Source organism: Triticum urartu, chromosome 3, assembly GCF_003073215.2.
Source record: "Triticum urartu cultivar G1812 chromosome 3, Tu2.1, whole genome shotgun sequence".
NCBI classification, from domain to species: domain Eukaryota; kingdom Viridiplantae; phylum Streptophyta; class Magnoliopsida; order Poales; family Poaceae; genus Triticum; species Triticum urartu.
Window position 1 is genome coordinate 413,409,924 of NC_053024.1, and position 23,561 is coordinate 413,433,484.

The following is a 23,561-nucleotide window of genomic DNA, read 5'->3' on the forward strand; positions in this document are numbered from 1 at the left end:
CAATGTTATCAATAAGAGTGGGGATGTGTTTCTGTGTGTGCCTGTGCGTGATAGATCTGTTGGGACGCATCCATGGATGATGAAGGGGAACTATGTGTTTGGTAAGAAAACCTAACTAGATCGGTAGATCAATTGTTGTTTGTCGGAGGAAGGGAGAGACACAGCTAATGAGGTAGATCGATTGACGTGTGGGGAAAAACGAGTTATAAGGACCTAGCTAGCTATATGTATAGCGAGAGATCGGTCGGTGTACGTCCAAGGCCCAGCGAGACGGATAGACAGAGAGAATGGAGCTAGGAGGTGGTGCGAGAGGCCCAACTACTAGCTAGATAGGGGGAGGAGTGTGCGGTTGTGAGATCGATGAAAAGAGGGGCGAGAGTTTACACGTGTGTCTGACCGTATGAGAGACACGAGGCAAGGACACATAAAGGAGGAGATTGAAGGTGTGTGTGTATGTTGTAGGCAGGCATTGTTGGAGAGGTTTATCGATCGGTGTGTGTCGGAAAGGATTTGTGGAGACTCTGGGAGAACGACCTAAAGAAAAAAATGAATGTGCCCGGTGGATAGAATGCCGAGGGAGGGGGAGGGCGAGGAGGGCGTGTGCATGCACGAGAGAAAGTTAGTGGTAGCTACAAAGGTTAGAGGATTGTGTGGGTGCAAGAGACTAACAAAGATCATAATTTGATATGAAAGCGGATTCATATATTTGAATAGGAGATCATAGTGTTTTAAACATTACATGCATGAATATAGCGGTGATACACGTGCTGTGCACATGTTATACCATAATGTGATAGTGCATGGCGTTTGCAACTCATAGCTAAATGTCGAACAATCTAAACCATACTATACATCAAACAATCTCACATTTTATTTGAATTTGTGATAATGTGTGGCGTTTGCAGCTTACAACTAAATATCGAACAATCTAAACAATACTATATATCGAACATTCTCACATTTTATTTGAATTTGTGGTAATGTGTGGTGTTTGCAACTCACATCTAAATACTTGTAGGCGTAGGGGGCGGGGCACCATACATAATGTGATAAACACATTATACATATGAGACATGGTTTAGATTATGAAGATCTAGCTAGAGCTAGAAATGTAATGTGATTTGAAATCAAAATAAAGTGGATTCAAAAATCTAGTTCGAGTTCATATAGTACACATAGTTCATATGTAACTCGAGACTAATCATGTGGTGTGCTGTGAAGATAATACACAAACGATGGTTTAACTTGACAATAATGATGATTGTAGATCTAATTAAAACAGAGAAACGAATTCAAATGCTTTGAATTCACAACAATCATTACTGTAGATCTTATTCAAATAGAGAAACGAATTCAAATTTAGTTCATATTGAAGCGGTAGTATATACGTTTGGAATGCACTAAAACGTTCATTTGAGTAGTAGGTTGCATGCATTATACACGTAGCGAAATATTTCAATTGAACATAACATGAATTCAAAGTTTTGAATGACATTTGTAGTGCGCATTGATTTGGTACAGTACACGTTAGGCTTGTCCAGAAATTTCAACCCGCGCCTTGTTAGCCCAAAATATTTAAGATATCTCTTTGTCTCGTTGTGCTTCGACAACTCCCTCCATCTCAACCCGCGCCTTGCTATTCCAAAATTACAACGCGCGCAAAAACGCCCACCTCCTGTGAAATCCCGACATGTGAAATGCCCGTGGTACCCCTGAACCGAAAGAACCGCCTCAAATCGGTGGGGGTACTTTCGTAACCTACCCCACATTTTGGACAAGCGCGTCTGTAAGCCATGGTTCCCCACTGCCATCCCATCCGCCCACCCATTCATGCACCGAGGCCGGGACAACCCGTGACGAAACCGCACACCCCGCTCCATCCGCCACCCAGCCGGAGCCTCTTCCCCGACGACGTCGTCCACAGCAACACCTCGACGTCCCTCATCCACCGTACCAGATGAGGATCCGTCGTCGATCTCATCGTCCCTCCGGTTCAGCCACCCCGTACTCCACCTCCAGGGCTCCCGACATTCCCCTCGTCTTTCGCGCCACCTCCATTCCCACACCGCCGTCTTCACCTGCACCACCGGAAGAGCATCATCATCATCGTTTCCTCGGATGAAGTTGCGGCCTAATCGGTGCCACCAAAGAGGTTGTACACTAATCGCCGCCGACGCTCGGTGCTGCCGAAGCTCGGTCCCGAGCCGACACGGCGCGGCTCCATCCACAGCGGCGTCGCCGGCCACTTCCTCCACGGCGTCGCTCCCTCGGCGGCGACGTCCACATCAGTAGGAGGTGCTGCTGCTTTAGCTCTCGCTCACGCTGCTGCTCTGCTCTTGCTCTCGGTCCCCTGCCTGGTCTGCTCTTGCTATTGCTCTTGCTCGCGCTGCTGCTCTCGCTCTTGCTCTTGCTTGTGATGCTGCTCTGATTTAGCTACACTTTAGTCGACTGAATCGACTTTTGGTTCAGTCAATTTTCAGGGGGTGGGGGCGGGCTCGCCGGGGTAAAGGAAGAACCATCCGCAGAGGGGAGGGGGCTCGCCGGAGAGGTACCCCACTATCTATCTTAGGGTTCAAGATGGGGGCGGTGGTCGCCGGCGGTGGCGGGGCGTTGGCGGGGCGGTGGTGTGGGGATCGCCGGAGAAAAATCTCAGCACGACGGGGGGGGCTAGAAGGATGGCCGAGGCGGCGGCAGACCGGCGGTGGGGAGTGTTTTCGGGGCAGGCGGGGCGGCGCACTGCCGGCCATGGGCAGCGGGGGGCTGCTGTTTGGCCGGTGGTGGCTGGCGGCTCAGGGGGGTGGAGGTTCAAGATGAACCGCAGGCCCTTGATTTCGTATCCAAGGGCTGCAAAATTGACTGACTAGAGATGAAAAAGTCAGTCGACCGACATGTAGCCTCACCTTGCTAGTGCGTTCAGTTTCGACAGCAAAATTCAGTTTCGACAGTTAAGTTCAGTTTCGACACTTAAGTTCAGTTTCGACAGTTAAGTTCAGTTTCGACAACTAAGTTCTGAGATGAGCGGCTGATGTATTTTACATCTAGCACTTTGTGGTTATGTATTTTACGTCATGTATTGGAGATGCTATTAGAATTCCACTCAGGTTAACGTTGTTCATTGTCTCTCTTGTCCTGCTTCAGCCTCGGCGTCGTACAACTCACCCGAGCTGCTCCAACGACGAAACCCTCCATCACAGCAGAGCAGTACCTCGGGCTCCATCTCCAGACGCCTAAGATCTTCTTCCCCTCCTCCAACAGCAAAGTCAGCTGGAGCATCATCACCGGCCAACCCAATCATGCCGAGATCTACATGGCTTCGCCAAAGAGGTTGTACACTTGTTGCATCTCTTTTTTACTCTACATGTTATATATATTGTCCACTGAGCACACGGATTTGTTCCTTTAGTGTCTCCTTGAAAGAAAAAACGTAGGAATTTTAATTTTCACTTGTCCTCCTTTTCAAATTCCTATTCATGAAGCACAAGACTAAGAGATAGTAGCATAATAGCATTATAACCGTACATTTTCTTGTGGTTTGACTTAATCTCACCGTGCTTATTTGCATCCTGTGATCTTCCAATTGTTGTGAATCAAACACCCAGATTGGCAGAAATCCTGTGTTTTTAAATTCTCTGTTTTGCACGTGCATTCCTATCCTATTCCGGTCTATTTCCTATCCCTACATTGTTGCAATCCTCCAATTCAAATGAGCCCTTACAGAATTACTTCTCTTACATATAGTTGTCAAAGAAAACCTTGCGTGGTTTGTCCCGCTCCTGCTGCGCCGTCGTCCACCCCAGCTCAGCTCCTCCAACGACAGAAGGGTCCAGCACAGCAGGGATCCGGCCTCCAGACTGTCTTTCGCCACCTCAGATCTTCTTCCCCGCCGCTGGCAGCCATGAAAACTGCATTACCATCATCAATCGAGCAGATGACCTCAAGGACTACACGGGTCCGCAAGAGAGGTCGCACTCTTTCGTGTCTGCTTACGTTATGCATCGCTTAATATTACATGCTACTTTATCGTCATGTTCACCGATTAGACTCTGAGTCAGCTCCAAACTAATGGTCAAACTTGAGTTTTTAAATGGTTGTGGGGTACATATCGGGGCCGCTATCAATAGTATCTATCTACTATCTGGTTAATCTCCGGTGTCTACTATGAGTTTCATGTTGGGTGGGAAACAAACAGTAAAGAAGCCATTATCTGTATTTTTTTAACTGAAGCCATTATCTGCCTGCTATTATTGGTTTTGGGTCTATCCACAGGTTGCTACCATCACTCTGGATTTCTGCATGCACTCCTTACATAATCTCACTATGTTTTATTCCTATGCATGATAGTTATTGTAAACAATGGAACTGAACATGTAGAGCAAAAGAGATGAGCCTTGCATGGCAATAAAATTTCATGCAGACGTCGCTCCATGGTAGGCGCAAAGGCAGCCCCCCTCCACGCATTTCAGATTGTAATCAAGAGGAAGATATCTGTTCTGAGGGGGATTCAGAAGGAGAAGACAACTCCTATTTACCCCTGAGGTCTTCGCTCTAACTTAGCATGCTGATGTTGGTTATATCATGCATATGGTGTCTTGCATTGCTTACTTTATACATCAAATATGTCATCTGCTTAGTTTAGACATCCTTTGTGCGAATGCCATCTATTTAGTTTATTCATCGTTTATGTGAATTATGCAACGCCATCTTGTTTAGCCAGGCATCATATATGTGAATTTTGCAATGCCATCCTGCTTAGCTAGTCATCTTATATGTAAATTATATCAGGCCATCCTTTTTTTTCATTACATATTACATTTGTCAACAATGTTAGTACATTCAACTGCTCTTCGTGTGCATCAGCCATTTGACACGGTGATGGCAAATTCTGGAGTGAAAACAAGGTCTTCAGAGCAGACTATGCTATCTGACGAAGCGCATATCTCGCTGGTTACGGATAGCTCCTTAGAGGAGGATTCAGAGACAGATGACCAGTCCTATCCCCCCCGAGGTGTATGCTCTAACTTGGCAGGGTTATGTTGCTCATATCGTGCGTATGGTGTCTCGCATTGCTATGTCATTTGATTAGTTTAGACATGCTTTGTGTGAATGCCACCTGTTCAGTGTCTAATTACCATATATGTGAATTATGCATTGCCATCTTGTTGCAAGACATTATATATGTGAATTATACAATGCTATCTTGTTGCAAAGGCATTATATATGTGAATTATGCAATGCCATGCTGTTTAGCCAATCATCATGTATGTGAATTATATCATGCTATCATTTTTTGTATTACGTGTTCCATTTGTCGACAACGTTTGTATATTCAACTAATCTTCCTGTGCATCAGCCATTTGAAGCGGTGATGGAAGTATCTGGAGTGAAAACAAGGTATTCAGAGCAGACAATGCTACCTGCCGAAGCAGACATCTTGCTGGTTACAGAGAGCTCCTCAGAGGAGGATTCAGAGACTGATGACCAGTCCTATTCCCCCCCCCCGAGGTCTATGCTCAAACTTGGCAGGGTTATATTACCCATGTCATGCATGTTGTCTTGCATTGCTTAGTTTTTACATCATATATGGATTGCCATCTGCTTACTTGCTTACTATATAAATCATATATTTGAATTATATCATGCCATCATGTTTACATAGTACATACACATCATCTATCTGAATTATGGCATGGCAACCCATTTAATAAAGACATCATATAGTTATATCATCTCATCCTGTTTAGTGTTTACGATCATCATATTTTGAATTATGGCATTCTATCCGTGAATGTATGTGAATTATGGCATGCCAACCTATTTAATAAACACATTATATAGTTATGTCATGTCATCCTATTTACATAGTCTCATATTTTGAACTATGTCTTTCCATGTTTTTTAGTTAGCCATCATAATGTGAAATTGTGTCATGCTATCCTGTTTAGTTAGCCATCATATATGTGAAATTGTGTCATGCTATCCTGTTTGGTTAGACAACATAAATATGAATTATTTCATGCCCTCTTTTATTCCCCACTATCCATTGCACCTGTCTATCATACAATGTCTATACTTTCAATTACTTTTCTTGTTTATCAGCCATTTGAATTGGAGAGCGTGATGGCAGTATCTAAGGGAGTAACAACACGGTCTTTAGAAAAGATAGTGCTACCAGTTGATGCAGATAGAACCACGGTTGTACTTGCCCAAGGACCAGATCCACCACACATAACCCAGACTCTCGCAGATTGTACCCCTACCCAGTTGGACAGAGAACCAGCTACACCCCTTCTAACCCCAACCCCGGCAGATAGTAACCCAATTCCAGTTGACACAACACTGTCTCCACCACAGAGCACCCAAACACAAGCAGTTAGTAAGGGAACTGCAGTGCCCAAAGCACGAGGACCACCACTCCAAATCCCAACTCAACGCTTAAAGGAGAAGAAGATTTGTTCTCAGGTCAAGTTCTGTAGCTATGGTTCATACTCCTTTGCTCTTTTGCATTACTGTATTTACTCATACCAACTATTTTCAAATTTGAAGGATGGAATTGAAACTCCAATGGCGCAACAAGTATGTTTTAAACCTGTTTCTTTAACTGGTTTGCTGTTGTAACCTGCTCTATGTTGATTTCAGTTTCAATTGAATAAACAGTTATGTTCTCATGTCATGCACATTACAAGTGTTTTTATTGCTCTATAGTTACCCACACTTATATTTTGTCTATTCTGCTTTGTCTTGAACAAATATTATTTGAACTGTGTCTCTATCTTGATTTGGCAACAAAAACTAGAATGATATAGACCATAAAGTGACCATGGTACATAGATATATGTTTGTTTCATGTTGTTATCCTGTCCACTTTACTACTGAACTCATTTACCAAAATGAGTTTCATATACAACATGGTAAACATGTGATGTGTCTGCTTGTTTCTCTTTTAGAATGCGGACAAAACATTGGAGAACAGTACCGCGTTATCCAATGGTAAAGGAAGTAATGCAGATAAGGTTCAAGAGAGTGAGACATCCCTGTTGGTCTCCAAGAAAGCTGATAAAAACTATCTTGATGACAGTGAGGGAACCCAAAAGTCCTATCTTGATGTAGTGTTCAAGTTACTGGCCACTACTGCTGGCACAAGCTCTTCAAACTCGCTGCCTGAATCAGTTCACCTTCTTGAGTCTCAACTTCAAGTTGAAAGACATCGATCAGATGTGCTGCGATAGGAAGCTGAAGGACTGAGGAAGTCCCTGCAGAATTCAGATGCATATTTTCTGGTGCAACAGCAAGCGCTAGAGGATTTAAGCGCCAAACAAGAGAAAGTTAATAAGCTTGCTAAGCATCTTGCCAGCATTATGGGTACCCAGGATATTGTTTCTTGAGATCTTCTGAAGTGGTTTCAGTTCTGGATTTGTTTTGCTGCGGTGTTTATTTGCGCTGGTCGCCAACTTTGACAACCAGTGTATATGATATGCTGCTTTACTCCCTATATTTGCACTGGTGGCGAACTTTGATGCCCAGTGGATGTAATATGTGTAATAGCCGTGATAGCCTAGCGTTAGTTGCTTGCTTATTTATTTCCTTGTTGTCTTGTTTATTTGTTTGCTTGTAGTCATTGCAGTTCTTTTTCCACGGTTAGCTAGTGGCTGCAATAACCTATTTTTTAAAACTAGGCCACAATAACCATGGGCTAATATTTACTATAGTGACACTGGGCGTCCTACTGGCCGTAGAAACAGTGGGCCTTCTAAGGGCCGTAGAAACAATGGGCCTTCTATGGGCCGTAGATACAATGGGCCTTCTATGGGTCGTAGAAACAATGGGCCTTCTGCGGGCCGTATCATCAATGGGCCTTATACGGGCTGTATGATCGATTGGCCAAACAGACCGCATTATGGCCGTAAACGGGCTAGAGTTGGAATCGTCCGTTCATGGGCCGACCATAATGGGCCATCGTTAATAGGCCGTATTTGATGACGCTATGAAAACGGCCCAACGTATTAACGGACCACAAACGGGCCGACTGTAACCATGGGCTGAATTTGGCCCACAAGCAGAAACTGACAGTAACGGGCCGTAAGTAAACGAATGCTGGAAATGAGACCAAGAATAAATGGGCTCTGAGAAGGCCGAAAGATAACATGGGATGGAAACGGCCCAATGGAATAACGGGCCGTTAATGGGTATAAAGTGATACACTGTTCATTACGGGCCAGTTTCACCATGGGCCGTTAATGGGTGTAAAGTGATACATTGTTCATTATGGGCTAGTTTCACCACGGGCTGTTAATAGGCCAAGACTTACATAGAGCCTCATATGGTCCAAAAGACGTCATGGGCCATACATGCGCCAGAAGTGAAAACGGGCTGGAATCATATTGGATGGCCCAGATGATACTACTGGGCCTAATTCGGATAGGGCGTAACGGGCCTTGGGTTAGCGGGCTGTAAATGGGCTAAATGCGAACAGGCCGTTAACAGGCTTTCCATGGGCCGGCCCGCCACCTTTTGACCAAGTCAAACGGGACGGCCTTTTCACATGAATGGGCCTCTGTTGGGCCATGCCATGTGTCGATGTATCATAGGCGCCTTCTGTCCAATGAGTGGATGAAATCTGTCCCAACGATGAGCCGACACGTGTTTCCTCCAGCCAATGATGGTTTTACACGTGGAAAATCCCCATTCGGCGGGGCTTTTAACGGGTTATCGGATCCAAAACCCGACCCGATAGCTTAACAGCGTTCCGTTACGGTGGACGCCACGTGTCGGTCACCCTTGACGAAAGCACTTCTGTGACGCGTGATTTATCGTCATGGAAGTGGACACTTCTGTGATGATAATTTTGGTAATGTCATGGAACACTTCTATGACAGCACAGGTATGACTATCTTGATTCTATCATAAAATCGTCATGGATGTACATGCATGACAAAAAATGCGACCTACTGTGATAGACACGTATCATCACGGAAGTGTATTTTTTTTAGTGCAACTAGTGACGACAAGTGATACGTACCCAACGTATCTATAATTTTTGATTGCTCCATGCTATATTATCTACTGTTTTGGACATTATTGGGCTTTATTATCCACTTTTATATTATTTTTGGGACTAACCTACTAACCGGAGGCCCAGCCCAGCATAGCAGTTTTTTTGGCCTATTTTAGGGTTCCGAAGAAAAGGAATATCAAACAGAGTCCAAATGGAATGAAACCTTCGGGAACGTGATTTTCTCACTGAACATGATCCAGGAGACTTGGACCCTACGTCAAGCAACCAACAGGGAGGCCACGAGGTAGGGGGCGCGCCTACCCCCCAGGCGCGCCCTCCACCCTCGTGGGCCCCCTGTTGCTCCACTGACGTACTTCTTCCTCCTATATATACCTACGTACCCCAAGCGATCAGATACAGAGCCAAAACCCTAATTCCACCGCCGTAACTTTCTGTATCCACGAGATCCCGTCTTGGGGCCTGTTCCGGAGCTCTGCCGGAGGGGGCATCGATCACAGAGGCTTCTACATCAACACCATAGCCTCTCCGATGAAGTGTGAGTAGTTTACCTCAGACCTTCGGGTCCATAGTTATTACCTAGATGGCTTCTTCTCTCTTTTTGGATCTCAATACAATGTTCTCCCCCTCTCTTGTGGAGATCTATTCGATGTAATCTTCTTTTGCGGTGTGTTTGTTGAGACCGATGAATTGTGGGTTTATGATCAAGTTTATCTATGAACAATATTTGAATCTTCTCTGAATTCTTTTGTGTATGATTGGTTATCTTTGCAAGTCTCTTCGAATTATCAGTTTGATTTGGCCTACTAGATTGATCTTTCTTGCAATGGGAGAAGTGCTTAGCTTTGGGTTCAATCTTGTGGTGTCCTTTCCCAGTGACAGTAGGGGCAGCAAGGCACGTATTGTATTGCTGCCATCGAGGATAACAAGATGGTCTTTTATCATATTGCATAAATTTATCCCTCTACATCATGTCATCTTGCTTAAGGCGTTACTCTGTTCTTATGAACTTAATACTCTAGATGCATGCTGGATAGCGGTCGATGTGTGGAGTAATAGTAGTAGATGCAGGCAGGAGTCGGTGTACTTGTATCGAACGTGATGCCTATATACATGATCATACCTAGATATTCTCATAACTATGCTCAATTCTGTCAATTGCTCAACAGTAATTTGTTCACCCACCGTAAAATACTTATGCTCTTGAAAGAAGTCACTAGTGAAACCTATGGCCCCCGGGTCTATCTTTATCATATTAATGTTCCACTAGTTATTTATTTTCATTGCCTTTTATTTTACTTTGCATATTTATCATAAAAATACCAAAAATATTATCTTATCATATCTATCAGATCTCACTCTCGTAAGTGACCGTGTAGGGATTGACAACCCCTTATCGCGTTGGTTGCGAGGATTTATTTGTTTTGTGTAGGTGCGAGGGACTTGTGCGTAGCCTCCTACTGGATTGATACCTTGGTTCTCAAAAACTGAGGGAAATACTTACGCTACTTTGCTGCACCACCCTTTCCTCTTCAAGGGAAAACTAATGCAAGTGCTCAAGAGGTAGCAAGAAGGATTTCTGGCACCGTTGGCGGGGAGGTTCGCGCAAGTCAAGATTTGACTCCCGACAACGAGCTATTTATGGCGCCGTTGCCGGGGAGGTCTACGCAAAAGTCAACATACCAAGTACCCATCACAAACCCTTATCTCCCGCATTACATTATTTGCCATTTGCCTCTTGTTTTCCTCTCCCCCACTTCACCCTTGCCGTTTTATCCGCCCTTTCTTTTTCTCGCTTGCCTTTCCCCTCCATGTCTGAATCAAAAAGGGTTGGGGGTTCTCTCCCGTGTTTTAGTACTTTGGACAACCCTTCTATTCTCGCTAAGCTTATAAATAAGGATACTATCGAAAAACCTACGCAAGTTATCAATGATAATCCTAATAATTTTGATGAAGATGATTCTGGAATTTTTCGTTATTTACTTGATGAATCTTTGAAAGATGCTTGCTATAGACCATTAAGGATCAGGGCTAGCTATGTGCCTCAATACAAAATTGAAATTTACTTAAAAAGCTTTTATATTGCCCTTCCTTCTTCTTTTAAGCATGTCTTAAATTCTATATTTGAAGAAGGCTTTCTTGAGGGGATTCCGTAGAAACTTATGAAAAGATGAAAACCATATGTGGGCACCCCATAAATGAGAAAATTGAATCTACATCTCTTTTGCTCGCTTACCAAAATGAATCTATCAAAGGGATGAAGGCTAGCTTAGATACAAATTTCTGTAACATACTTAATCTTTCTTCTACCATTAATAGCCATGTGCTTTATCAAAATAGAAAGATTAATTCCATAGATAGCAAGTTTGCTCTTTTCTTCCCTAAAACCAAAGATGGCAATACCTAGATCTATCCTTGCTTTTTATGCCTAGCTAGGTGCGTTAAACGATAGCGCTTGTTGGGAGGCAACCCAATTTTATTTTTATTCCTTGATTTTTGCTCCTGTTTATTGATAAATAATTTATCTAGCCTCTGTTTTGGTTGTGTTTTTGTGTTTAATTAGTGTTAGTGCCAAGTAGAACCGTTGGGAAGACTTGGGGAAAGTCTTGTTAATCTTGCTGTAAAAAACAGAAACTTTAGCGCTCACGAGAACTGCTGCCATTTTTATTTGGAAAGTACTATTTAGTTAATTCCTTTTGCAGATGATTAATAGATAAATTCCTCACGTCAAGAAATTTATCTCAGAATTTTTGGGGTTCCAGATCTTGCGCTAGCTACAGATTACTATAGACTGTTCTGTTTTTGACAGATTCTGTTTTTTGTGTGTTGTTTGCTTATTTTGATGAATCTATGGCTAGTAAAATAGTTTATAAACCATAGAGAAGTTGGAATACAGTAGGTTTAACACCAATATAAATAAATAATGAGTTCATTACAGTACCTTGAAGTGGTCTTTTGTTTTCTTTCGCTAACGGAGCTCACGAGATTTTCTACTTTGAGTTTTGTGTTGTGAAGTTTTCAAGTTTTGGGTAAAGATTTGATGGATTATGGAACAAGGAGTGGCAAGAGCCTAAGCTTGGGCATGCCCATGGAACCCCCAAGATAATCTAAGGACATCTAAAAGCCAAAGCTTGGGGATGCCCCGGAAGGCATCCCCTCTTTCGTCTACTTCTATCGGTAACTTTACTTGGAGCTATATTTTTATTCACCACATGATATGTGTTTTGATTGGAGCGTCTTGTATGATTTGAGTCTTTATTTGTTAGTTTACCACAATCATCTTTGCTGTACACACCTTTTGAGAGAGACACACATGATTCGGAAATCATTAGAATACTCTATGTGCTTCACTTATATCTTTTGAGTTATATAGTTTTGCTCTAGTACTTCACTTATAACTTTTAGAGCACGGTGGTGGATTTGTTTTATAGAAACTATTGATCTCTCATGCTTCACTTATATTATTTTGAGAGTCTTAAATAGCATGGTAATTTTCTTAAATAATCCTAATATGCTAGGTATACAAGATTAATAATAAAATTCTCTTATGAGTGTGTTGAATACTAAGAGAAGTTTGATGCTTGATAATTGTTTTGAGATATGGAGATGGTGATATTAGAGTCATGCTAGTTGAGTAGTTGTGAATTTGAGAAATACTTGTGTTAAAGTTTGTGATTCCCGTATCATGCACGTATGGTGAACCGTTATGTGATGAAGTCGGAGCATGATTTATTTATTGATTGTCTTCCTTATGAGTGGCGGTCGGGGACGAGCGATGGTATTTTCCTACCAATCTATCCCCCTAGGAGCATGCGCGTAATACTTTGCTTTGATAACTTGTAGATTTTTGCAATAAGTATGTGAGTTCTTTATGACTAATGTTGAGTCTATGGATCATACGCACTCTCACCCTTCCATCATTGCTAGCCTCTCTAATACCGCGCACCTTTTGCCGGTATCATACACCCACCATATACCTTCCTCAAAACAGCCACCATACCTACCTATCATGGCATTTCCATAGCCATTCCGAGATATATTGCCATGCAACTTTCCACCATTTCGTTTATTATGACACGCTCCATCATGTAGTTGTCATTGTATTTGTGGCAAAGCCACCGTTCATAATTCTTTCATACATGTCACTCATGAGTCATTGCATATCCCGGTACACCGCCGGAGGCATTCATATAGAGTCATATCTTGTTCTAAGTATCGAGTTGTAATTCTTGAGTTGTAAGAAAATAAAAGTGTGATGATCATCATTATTAGAGCATTGTCCTAGTGAGGAAAGGATGATGGAGACTATGATTCCCCCACAAGTCGGGATGAAACTCCAGACGAAAAATAAAATAAAATAAAAAGAGGCCATAAAAAAAGAGAAAAGGCCCAAATAAAAAAAATGAGAGAAAAAGAGAGAAGGGACAATGCTACTGTCCTTTTACCACACTTCTGCTTCAAAGTAGCACCATGATCTTCATGATAGAGAGTCTCCTATGTTATCACCTTCGTATACTAGTGGGAGTTTTTCATTATAGAACTTGGCTTGTATATTCCAATGATGGGCTTCCTCAAAATGCCCTAGGTCTTCATGAGCAAGCAAGTTGGATGCACACCCACTTAGTTTCTTTTTGAGCTTTCATATACTTATAGCTCTAGTGCATCTGTTGCCAGGCAATCCCTACTCACTCATATTGATATCTATTGATGGGCATCTCCATAGCCCGTCGATACGCCTAGTCGATGTGAGACTATCTTCTCCTTTTTGTCTCCTCCACAACCACCATTCTATTCCACCTAAAGTGCTATGTCCATGGCTCACGCTCATGTATTGCGTGAGATTGAAAAAGTTTTGAGAATGTCAAAAGTATGAAACAATTGCTTGGCTTGTCATCGGGGTTGTGCATGACTTAAATACTTTGTGTGGTGAAGATAGAGCATAGCCAGACTATATGGTTTTGTAGGGATAACTTTCTTTAGCCATGTTATTTTGAGAAGACATAATTGCTTAGTTAGTATGCTTGAAGTATTATTATTTCTATGTCAATATTGAACTTTTGTCTTGAATCTTTCGGATCTGAATATTCATACCACAATTAAGAAGAATTACATTGAAAATATGCCAAGTAGCATTCCACATAAAAATTCTATTTTTATCATTTACCTACTCGAGGATGAGCAGGAATTAAGCTTGGGGATGCTTGATACGTCTCCAACGTATCTATAATTTTTGATTGCTCCATGCTATATTATCTACTGTTTTGGACATTATTGGGCTTTATTATACACTTTTATATTATTTTTGGGACGAACCTACTAACCGGAGGCCCAGGCCAGAATTGTAGTTTTTTTGCCTATTTTAGGGTTCCGAAGAAAAGGAATATCAAACAGAGTCCAAACGGAATGAAACCTTCGGGAACGTGATTTTCTCACCGAACATGATACAGGAGACTTGGACCCTACGTCAAGCAACCAACAGGGAGGCCACGAGGTAGGGGTCGCGCCTACCGCCCCAGGCGCGCCCTCCACCCTCGTGGGCCCCCTGTTGCTCCACCGACGTACTTCTTCCTCCTATATATACCTACGTACCCCCAAACGATCAGATACGGAGCCAAAACCCTAATTCCACCACCGTAACTTTCTGTATCCACGAGATCCCATCTTGGGGCCTATTCTGGAGCTCCGTCGGGGGGGGCATCGATCACGGAGGGCTTCTACATCAACACCATAGCCTCTCTGATGAAGTGTGAGTAGTTTAACTCAGACCTTCAGGTCCATAGTTATTACCTAGATGGCTTCTTCTCTCTTTTTGGATCTCAATACAATGTTCTCCCCCTCTCTTGTGGAGATCTATTCGATGTAATCTTCTTTTGCGGTGTGTTTGTTGAGACCGATGAATTGTGGGTTTATGATCAAGTTTATCTATGAACAATATTTGAATCTCTGAATTCTTTTATGTATGATTGGTTATCTTTGCAAGTCTCTTCGAATTATCAGTTTGGTTTGGCCTTAGATTGATCTTTCTTGCAATGGGAGGAAGTGCTTAGCTTTGGGTTTCAATCTTGTGGTGTCCTTTCCAGTGACAGTAGGGGCAAGCAAGGCACGTATTGTATTGCTGCATCGAGGATAACAAGATGGTCTTTTATCATATTGCATAAATTTATCCTCTACATCATGTCATCTTGCTTAAGGCGTTACTTCTGTTCTTATGAACTTAATACTCTAGATGCATGCTGGATAGCGGTCGATGTGTGGAGTAATAGTAGTAGATGCAGGCAGTGCAGGCAGGAGTCGGTCTACTTGTCTCGGACGTGATGCCTATATACATGATCATACCTAGATATTCTCATAACTATGCTCAATTCTGTCAATTGCTCAATAGTAATTTGTTCACCCACCGTAAAATACTTATGCTCTTGAGAGAAGCCACTAGTGAAACCTATGGCCCAGGGTCTATCTTTATCATATTAATCTTCCACTAGTTATTTATTCTCATTGCCCTTTATTTTACTTTGCATCTTTATCATAAAAATACCAAAAATATTATCTTATCATATCTATCAGATCTCACTCTCGTAAGTGACCGTGTAGGGATTGACAACCCCTTATCGCGTTGGTTGCGAGGATTTATTTGTTTTGTGTAGGTGCTAGGGACTCGCGCGTAGGCTCCTACTGGATTGATACCTTGGTTCTCAAAAACTAAGGGAAACACTTACGCTACATTGCTGCACCACCCTTTCCTTTTCAAGGGAAAACCAACGCAAGTGCTCAAGAGGTAGCTGCAAGCAATATATATATACCCACGCCCACAACTCCTTTGTGTTCTACTCGTGCATATAACATCTACGCATAAACCTGGCTCGGATGCCACTGTTGGGTAACGCATTAATTTCAAAAAAGTTCGTACACACACGCAAGATCATGGTGATGCATAGCAACGAGAGGGGAGAGTGTTATCCACGTACCCTCATAGACCGTAAGCGGAAGCGTTATGACAATGCGGTTGATGTAGTCGTACGTCTTCACGATTGACTGATCCTAGTACCGAAAGTACGGCACCTCCGCGATCTGCACACGTTCGGCTTGGTGACGTCCTACGAACTCTCGATCCAGTTGAGTGTAAAGGGTGAGCTTCGTCAGCACGACAGCGTGATGACGGTGACGATGATGCTACCGGAACAGGGCTTCGCCTAAGCACCACTACGATATGACCGAGGTGGATTATGGTGGAGGGGGGCACCGCACACGGCTAAGGGATCAATGATCAACCTGGATGTCTATGGAGTACCCCCTCCCTCGTATATAAAGGAGTGGAGGAGGGGGAGGGCCGTCCCTCTATGGCGTGCCCTGGAGGAGTCCTACTCCCTCCGAGGGCGCCACCCCCCTTCCTAGTCCAATTCATACTAGAGGGGGAGGGGGCGCGCGGCCTACCCTGGCTGCCTCTCTCTCTCCACTAAAGCCCATTAGGGCCCATATACTCCCCGGGGGGTTCCGGTAACCCCCCGGTACTCTAGTATATATCCGAACTCACTCGAAACCTTTCCGATGTCCAATCATAGGCTTCCAATACATCGATCTTTATGTCTCGACCATTTCGAGACTCCTCATCATGCCCGTGATCACATCCAGGACTCCGAACAACCGTCGGTTCATCAAAAACATATAAACTCATAATACCGATCGTCACCGAACGTTAAGCGTGCGGACCCTACGGGTTCGAGAACTATGTATACATGACCGAGACATGTCTCCGGTCAATAACCAATAGCGGAACCTAGATGTTCATATTGGCTCCCACATATTCTACGAAGATCTTTATCGATCAAACCGCATAACGATATACGTTCTTGCCTTTGTCATCGGTATATGTTACTTGCCCGAGATTCGATCGTCGGTATCTTAATACCTAGTTCAATCTCGTTACCGGCAAGTCTCTTTACTCATTCCGTAATGCATCATCCTGCAACTAACTCATTAGTCACATTGCTTGCAAGGCTTATATTGATGTGCATTACCGAGAGGGCCCAGAGATACCTCTCCGACAATCGGAGTGACAAATCCTAATCTCGATCTATGCCAACTCAACAAACACCATCGGAGACACCTGTAGAGCACCTTTATAATCACCCAGTTACGTTGTGACGTTTGGTAGCACACAAAGTGTTCCTCCAGTATCTGGGAGTTGCATGATCTCATAGTCGTAGGAACATGTATAAGTTATGGAGAAAGCAATAGCAACAAACTAAACGATCATCGTGCTAAGCTAACAGGTGGGTCAAGTCAATCACATCATTCTCTAATGATGTGATCCCGTTAATCAAATGACAACTCACGTCTATGGTTAGGAAACATAACCATCATTGATTCAACAAGCTAGTCAAGTAGAGGCAAACTAGTGGCACTCTGTTTGTCTATATATTCACACATGTACTAAGTTTCCGGTTAATACAATTCTAGCATGAATAATGAACATTTATCATGATATAAGGAAATATAAATAACAACTTTATTATTGCCTCTAGGGCATATTTCCTTCACGGGTATGGGCACTCCCCTTGGCTTTCGCCAAGCTTGGGGGAGGTGCCCTGGTATCATATCACCCCACTATCTTTTTGCCTTTACTTATTTTAGTTCAATCTTTTACTTTAGATGAATAAAAGTTTAGTTTGGTCCTTTCTTCTTTGAGAGTTTGCTTAGTGATCGATCCTTGTAATCGTGTGCAAGATATATAATAAGGTTTAGTTCGAGTTTTTGCTTTCTTTACTTTCATGTTGCAAATAAAAGAAAAAGATAAAGGAAATAAATAAAAGAAAGGAAATAAATGAAAAAGATCATATGCAAATCTTATGGTCGGTGATGACACCACATAAGGAAAAGTATAAGTAGAAAATTTTATTAGAGATTGACAAACATATCATTAGTCAATGATGCAACTCATGAATGAATTAATAAGGGAAGAGAAGATTCACATACAAATATACTATCCTAGAAATCTTTTGTGATTGTGAGTCCTCATCAAAATATTATATGCCAAAAATTTTGACGTTGGACAAGGAAGACAACTTAATGGTTTATGTTTGTTTATATTCACATAGAAGTCATATTGTCATAGATCCTTTAACATGTGGTGCTTGCCCCTATCTTTGCTAACCAAAAATTCCGCACTAAGTAGAGATAGTACTTGTGCATCCAAAAACCCTTAAACCCAAATCTTATTTTCAAGTGTCCACCATACCTACCTAGGGATTCAGCAAGATCCCTCAAGTAAGTTGTCATCGGTGCAAAAAGGCAATAAAAATTTCTTCTAAAAGTGTGAGATCATTTAGTGTAAGAGAAAATTGAGCATTGCACAAACTTGTGATGGTGAATAATAAAAGTGACAAACTGCATAATAAAGGTTGCTATCACAAGGGGCAATGCAACTTGACGTTCTTTTGCACTAAGGGGTTGAGCATACAAACAAATAAGCGCATGGGAACCTCTGCTTCCCTCTACGAAGGGCCAATATTTTACTTTTATGTATTTACTTTTATGCAAAAAGTCAATGTTTTCCTTCTATTCCTTTTATTTTTCTCCTTTGGCAAGCATCATGTGGTGAGGAAAGATCTAGGCACATATGTCTAGTTGAATATGGATAGCATGAGTTATTATTGTTGACATCACCCTTGAGGTGAATACGTGAGAACCCACAAGTATAGGGGATCAATTGTAGCCTCTTTCGATAAGTAAGAGTGTCGAATTCAACGAGGAGCTAAAGGTAGAACAAATATTCCCTCAAGTTTTATCGACCACCGATACAACTCTACGCACGCTTGACGTTCGCTTTACCTAGAACAAGTATAAAACTAGAAGTACTTTGTAGGTGTTTTTGGATAGATTTGCAAGATAATAAAGAGCGCGTAAATAAAAACTAGGGGCTGTTTTAGGAAAATAAGCAATAAAGTTAGTATAGCGAGTGTGGAAAAGTGGTGGTAGGAGTTGCTAAATTGTCCCTAAGCAATTGACTACTTTACTAGACCGATAGTAAGTTTTATGTGGGAGAGGCTACTGCTAGCATGTCATCCCTGACTTGGAATTCTATGCACTTATGATTGGAACTATTAGAAAGCATCCGCAACTACTAACGTTCATTAAGGTAAAACCCAACCATAGCATTAAGATATATTGGTCCCCCTTCAATCCCGTATGCATCAATTTCTATGCTAGGTTGAAGCTTCTGTCACGCTTGCCCTCCAATACATAGTCCTATCAACATACAACTAACCCTATGATGTGATCCACGCGCGCGCTCATATGATGGGTACCAAAGGATAGCAACATAACCACAAGCAAATTAAAAAAATCATAGCAATTCCCCAATTACCGATAGGACAACGAAAATCTACTCAGACATCATAGGATGGCAACACATCATTGGATAATAATATGAAGCATAAAGCACCATGTTCAAGTAGAGGGTACAGCGGGTTGCGGGAGAGTGGACCGCTATAGATAGATGGGGGAAGGTGATGAAGATGTTGGTGAAGATGACAGAGATGTTAGTATAGATCGCCGTCACACAATGATGGCCCCGGCGGCATTCCGGCGCCATCGAGAGAGAGGGGGAGAGAGCCCTGTCGGCGTTCTAGGAATGGGGGTCCCCAGACTTGCCTGCCTGCGGCCTGCGGCGTGGCTCGAGTGGGGGCCCAGTGCGGCCCAGCTTCATCAGCTCAAACTCAAGACCCTCGCAAGGGGCCAAGCCCTGCGGGGCGGACGACAGGAAGCTTCCTCAGGAGCAGCCTCATCAGGCAGGCTCGCGAGGAGGCAAAGAGATCAAGGCAGGGGCACCTCGCGAGGAACACGTGATGCAAGCCATGACGATCGAGATCAGGCGGGCGCCAGGCGGGCACCGGCCTATGCAGTGTCCTTGTTTCCCCTTCGGTGCAAAGGGAACAAGCACAGTCCAAGGCATCAGGCAAAGGTTACCATTCCGGTGCAACGAGACCAAGATCAGAAGAGCGGCGGGAAGGAGGTCATCATGGAGCCCAAGACGGTGTCATCACTAGTGCTTTTGGCAGCCGAAGACCACCTTTGGTCAGGATAACTTATACTAGATGTTCCCCTTCAAAATGGCCAATTGTTGGCGCCCTTCCCGCTCACATTTTGGGAAGAGGACCAGGGCCTCTATAAGTAGGACTAGCCACCATAGAGGGAGGGGGATCCAGACCGAGTAGAACACACCGCACCAGCTCAAGAACACCTCTCGCGAGGCCGTTATGTCCCCTATATTGTTCATCATCAGCCCCTGAGGCAATCCACCATGCCACACACTAGAGTAGGGTATTACACCACATCGGTGGGCGAACCAGTATAAACCTCGTGTCCTTTGTGTGTTCTTCTTTCTAGCCTAGATTTCTTGCGAGCATAGAAGTGCGAGTCGGTAGGGGAAAGATCTCCGTGCGCACCCCAGAGTTCGAACCTTAAGGGTCTGCCGGAACCCGAAATCCGACATTTGGCGCGCCAGGTAGGGGTGCGCCGGAGTTCTCCCTCTCGACGACCCGCTCTCCACCAACATCGCATTTCGCCCTCACGGCGGACAACGCGCCGCCCGCTCTGGCAACCGATGCCGGCACTGGGGCCGAGGGGCTCCGAGCCTTGGCCCCCACCTTGCGACAAGTGCAGTGGCCGCACAAGTTCAAGCCTGAGATGCCGCCGTGTTACAACGGCGCGACGGATCCGCTGGTTTTCCTGCTGGCATATGAGGAGGCCGTCCTCGAAGCCAGGGCGACAACCGGGTGATGGCCAACTGGTTTCCCATGGCCCTCGCCGGTGACCCGCGCGCGTGGCTCCTCCACCTGCCGATGGCTTCTGGGACCTCCTGGGAGGAGCCACGCTACCTCTTCCTCGCCCGTTATGCCGCACCAGTGCCGCCCGTCGTCGCATCTCTCCTGGGTTGCTCATAGGCACCACCCTCGAGCCACCACGTCAAGCCATTCACCCGCCGGATCAGCACCGCCTCCAAGCGTCGAGAAGCCCCCCGTGCTGGGTGGCGCCGGAGGCCGATCTAACCTTCGACTCGGATGATTACCCCTTTAACCCCATCGGTTCGGGCACGCTGCCGATGTTGTGCACCCCCACCATCTGCCAGGTGGCCGTCACTAGGACCCCCATCGACGGTGGTGCCGGCCTCAACATGCTCTTGGTGGAGGCCTTCAGCCTCCTCCCTGTGCTGCTAGACCGGCTTCTGCCTAGCAGGCCTTTCTCGGGTGTCGGAGTCGGTTCCATCGCCTCCTTGGGATAGATCCGCCTCCCAGTGACCTTCGGCACCCACGAAAACTTCCGCACAGAGCTGATCGACTTCGACATCGCCCCCATCGGCCTTCCCTACAACGCCATCCTCGACTATCCGGCCTTGGCCCGGTTCATGGCAGCAACTCACCCGGCGTACAACCTCATGAAGATGCCCGGAAGTAGCGGCGTCCTTACCGTGTCAGGAGACACAAGAGATGTGCTGCAGGAGCTCAGGCTTGCTTTCAGGGCGGCCGCGGTGGCGCAGACCACCAACACCGACGCCCTTGAGCCCAAGGGGGCTGCGCCGGCTAAAAAGAAGCAGTTGTTCACCCAAGACAAGGCGGAAACCAAGCAGGTACCGGTCGACAAGGACGGGTCCACTGACGCTACCTTCATCATAGGAGCCAACCTCGAGCCCGAGCAGGAGAAGGCCCTGGTGAGGTTCCTGCATGCGAACAAGAAGGTGTTCGCATGGGAACCTGATCAGTTAGCAGGGGTCCCGAGGGGTGTGATTGAGCATCACCTTAACGTGTGCCCCAACGTGCGCCCCGTGAAGCAGAAGGCGAGGCGACAGTCCACAGAGAAACAAGCTTTCATCATTCAAGAGACCCGGAAGCTAGAAGCGGCAGGAGTTATCCGCGAGGTCTGCTACCCTGATTGGCTAGCTAATCTGGTCGTTGTGCCGAAAAAGGGAGGAAAGGAACGCATGTGTGTCGAATTCACCAACCTCAACAAAGCATGCCCACAGGATCCATTTCCGCTCCCCCACATTGACCAGATAGTCGACTCTACCATAGAGTGTGACCTATTGTGCTTCCTAGATGCCTTCTCGGGCTATCACCAGATCAAGATGGCGGTAGAAGACGTGGAAAAAACGGCTTTCCTAACCCCATGTGGAGTGTACTGCTACACGTGCATGCCATTTGGGTTACGCAACGCAGGCCCAACCTTTCAGCGGCTGATGCATGTCGCCTTAGGCCGGCAGCTCGGGAGGAACGCTGAAGCTTACGTCGACGATATTGTGGTGAAGTCCCGGGAGGCAAAAACCCTGATACAAGACCTGGAAGAAACCTTTGCGAGCCTCAACGAAGTGGACCTATGGCTCAACCCGGAGAAGTGCGTATTTGGGGTCCCCTCGGGCAAGCTCCTGGGTTTTCTCATGTCCCACAGGGGCATCGAGGCCAACCCGGAGAAGGTCAAAGCAGTCGAAGACATGAGCCCGCCAAGGACCCTCAGGGAGATGCGGAAGCTCACCGGGCATGTAACCGTGCTAGGGCGCTTCATCTCCAAGATGGGGGAACGAGCACTGCCCTTCTTCAAGCTGATGAAGAAGAAGGGCCCCTTCGAATGGACTGAAGAGGCCGACAAGGCATTCCAAGATCTCAAGAGGTACCTTACCAGCCCACCAGTGATGGTAGCTCCGAGTCCACGGGAGCCCCTGGTGCTCTACCTTGCGGCCACCCCCTACTCCGCTAGCGCAGCCCTGGTGGCGGTCAGGGAGGAGCGCCGGACCAAGGCCGCAACAACCGTCCGGGCTGAAGCAAAGCAAAGCCAAGAGGGCCTCGCAAGGACCACGACCGCAGCCGGAGGGGAACAGCCGCAGCAGGAGAACGCGCCCGGGGCAAGAGAGGCCTCTCCAAGCGACCAAGCACTGGGGGCTCCACCATCTCAGAAGACGCCTCGACCTCTGGAGGATGCAAGCTGCGCTAGCACCCTCAGCCTCGTCGAGCATCCCGTGTACTTCGTCAGCACGGTGCTACGGGACACAAGGGCGCGGTACCCCATGCCTCAAAAACTCCTCCTCGTGCTATTAGTGGCCTCACGCAAGTTGTGGCACTATTTCCAAGGCCATCCCATCAAAGTCGTCTCAACATACCCCTTGGAAAGGGTACTCAGGAGCCCCAACTCAGCTGGAAGAGTCACTGAATGGAACATCGAACTACAGGCATTTCAGCTAGAATTCAGTACGACCAGAGTCATCAAGGGAGCCGCACTTGCGGATTTCGTGGCAGAATGGGCAGAAGCACCGGGTCTCGAGGCAGGCGAGGACCGATCACTTTCCCCGGGAAGTGAGGCACCAGACGTCTGGGTCATGTACTTCGATGGGGCATTCTCCCGACACGGCGCAGGAGCTGGCGCAGTGCTCGTATCCCCTACCCAGGACAAACTCTACTACACCGTGCAACTCTGTTTCCAGCGCAGGAAAAGGTCTCCAACAACATAGCAGAGTACGAAGGCCTGATAGCAGGCTTGAAAGCCGCAATCGCCTTAGGGGTAAAGC